Raw genomic sequence first — 2,935 nt, forward strand, 5'->3', positions numbered from 1 at the left:
GGAGGGAACTCCTGAAATGGGAGGAATAGGGATTTGACAGTAAATCCTCAGAAAGTCTATGTGTGAATACATTTATATTCCAGGCTAGGGAGGCAGGGCTTCTGAGTTCTCAGGGAACTGAGAGGACTGTGGAACATAAAAGGTCCTCTTGAAAAGTGTTTACGAACCTGTCTGTTGAGGGTGTGGGTGGACAGTCACGAAGATGTGTGTGTATGGGACCGGGGCCAGAGAGATTCAGGGCTGATGTGTTTTAATAAGGATGGAAATATGAGTATGTAATAGGGAGGGGAGGGGAAGGGAGGGGAGGGGAGGAGAGAGATGGGTAGGTAGGTAATATTAAGCCACATTATAGATGGTAAATGGGAAACCAATTAGTCCTGATCAAGCTGGAGACTCAGATTCTCCTGCCTCTTCTACCCTGGACTTCTATCTTTCAAGGATCTGCCTCTGCTAAAAAGTTCATCCAAGAGATACCTGTGTACAGGGCCCAGAAGGCACCTTTGTTATAAGAAAGGAAAACCAACACTCATATTCTGCAGTAGGCTAGTAGTCACCCAGAACCACAGAACACTTTGCAGCTTTATCATACTTGCCCCTAAAAATACCCCTAAAAATGCTCCCACAGTTTTCCCTGGACCTCCCATGTTCAAATTCCAGCTCTGCCATTTTCTAGCTGTGTGATCTGGAGTAACAAACTTAACCTCTCTGTGCCTTGCTTTCCACATCTGTAAAATAGAGATGATAATAAAACTTAGCTCATAGGGTTGTCACAAATATTAAATGCATGTGTCAATTAATCAGATCAGTGCCTGGTGTGTGGTAAATAATGCTGATTATTGTTTTTAATCACCATCAGCATCACACATGAGCCCCGGTGTTCTCCGCTTGAGCAGGGCAGATATTATTGATTTTCTGCCAGATTCTCTAGCTCTAATACACAGTAGGTTAGGGTCCTTCATGGCCTTAGTACCTTCGAGGGTGGCTTTATTTCTTTGCGGAGAGGTAGCTCTCCCCTCTGCTTTGGGGTTCACTTCCCCCTTTGGTTGTGAGACAAGCAGTGGGGTTCATTCTGTTTTCTAAAGAACCCATTTCTCCCCCAGCCCACTCCCTTCTTGATGGTTGGATAAAATGGACCCTCTTAGAGACCAGTCCACAGCCTAGAAGGCTCAGTTATGCTCTCACTCAGTACAAGCCGGTAAAGGAGTAGGGATCCTCTCGGAAAGCTTTTCTGTGCCCTGCAGGCCTGCAGTGTGGCTCTCCAGGGGGAGGTCAGAGCTCCCAGGACTTGCTGCAGCCAGAAGGGCTCTGCGGGCATACTCTCTGCAGCCCGTACTCTCAGGTAGCAGCCCCTGTGAATGAGTTTTAAACCAGCTGCTTCTGGAACACGTCTGTACTAATAATGCCTTTCAGTTATGCAGCTCCGTGACAGGGCAGGGCCTGACAAGGCCTCCTCCCTGCCTCGGTTGTGCGTAGGTAGATAATGTGTTTTTGGCCTTTCTTGGAGCAGGAAGCCAACACCAACAATTGAGGGACAGGCTGGGGTGGGTGTGGAAAGCTGTTTCCCAAAATAGCACCATGCTGTGGCATTTATTCTTAAAAGAAAAAACGTTGTGGCAGGCCTGAAAGTTCTGTGCTGCATTGTGACGCTCTCAGGGTGGCCTCTGGTTCATCGCGGGCCAAACAATGGCGGCCACCGGCAGCTCTGGGGCTATGAGCGGAGCACAGCCCAGGGCTCAAGACTGGAGTCCTGTACTTCTTGGCAGTCACACAAAAAATAAGAAGACAGGAATGGCTAAATGTCCAGGGCATTTAGTTTGTGGCTCTCATCTGGCCCTCACCTAGCATGCCCACGGGTAACAGCCGGAGCTCCTACCTATGGCCCAGTTCTGCCCTCTCAGGGGATTAGACTTTTGTTTTTGTATCCCAGCTCCACCCGCTGTGTGACTTTGGGTAAGGTGCTTGACCTCTCTCAGCCAGCCCGATCCTCTGTAAATGGAGATGTTAGTACCACGCTCCCGGTTATAAGGGTTAAATGAGATATTTTATGTAGAAGCTGAGCAAAGACCTGGCCCATGACCACTGCTCAATGAATGTCAACCAAGGTAGCATTGTTATTACTCCTTCAGGGATCCGAGCCTTTGCCTTGTCCTGCCTCCCAGGCTACTGGCCTCTTCTTCTTTTTTTTTAAATTGACATTTTCTCATTTCTGAGATAGGTAGAAATGACACGTTTGCTCATAAAATTTCAGGTGTAACTCAGCTTCGCTCACATGTCATAGACTGCTTTACAGGAATATTTTTCCAGTGAAATGTCACAATTGCATGATTCACTGCCACACGTTGGGCTTTGACTCATATCGTTTCCTCCGACCTGATACACAAAGGGTGGGATCTCGCTGGGGAACAGCACAACATACGGAATGCTTCACGAATTTGTGTGTCATCCTCGCTCAGGAGCCATGCTCATTTTCTCTATATCGTTCCAATTTTAGTATATGTGCTGCCAAAGCAAGCACCAGGCTATGGCTTCTTGAGTGACGAGGGAGCCTCTATCTCCCCCATGGGAGGCAGCGCAAAGGAGAAGGGAGCACACACACCCTGAAGTCCCTCTGCCAGGCTCAAACCGTGCCTCTGACGCCCTTCTGCTGTTTAACTTCCGGCACATTCCTTCATCTCCCCGTGCTTCAGATCCCTCTCTGCAAGTGGAAAAATGACAATAGGATCTGCCTTCTAGGGGTGCTGTGAGGATTAATGTGTTCATCCACAAGAAGCCCTTCCGCTTGGTGTGGGGCGAGTGCCCAGGAAACAGTAATTGTCCCACGTCCGGGCAGGACATGGTGCAGTGCCTGTTATCAATGTGGCACTCAACAAATCACTCTTTGCTGGGTTGGATCCAATGGGATAGACCAGCTACCTTTGGTTCCTCCTTGTTTCCC

At 48.6% G+C, this 2,935-nt stretch overlaps 1 non-coding gene across 1 annotated transcript; it reads right to left on the reverse strand.

Annotated features, from left to right (window-relative positions):
• Positions 1–2,408: 2,408 nt before the first annotated feature.
• Positions 2,409–2,515, reverse strand: LOC116632552. The gene has a single exon (XR_004299467.1). It is a non-coding gene; the product is annotated as a U6 spliceosomal RNA (small nuclear RNA).
• Between the last annotated feature and the right edge of the window lie 420 nt (positions 2,516–2,935).

Source organism: Phoca vitulina, unplaced genomic scaffold, assembly GCF_004348235.1.
Source record: "Phoca vitulina isolate PV1807 unplaced genomic scaffold, GSC_HSeal_1.0 scaffold6, whole genome shotgun sequence".
NCBI classification, from domain to species: Eukaryota; Metazoa; Chordata; class Mammalia; order Carnivora; family Phocidae; genus Phoca; species Phoca vitulina.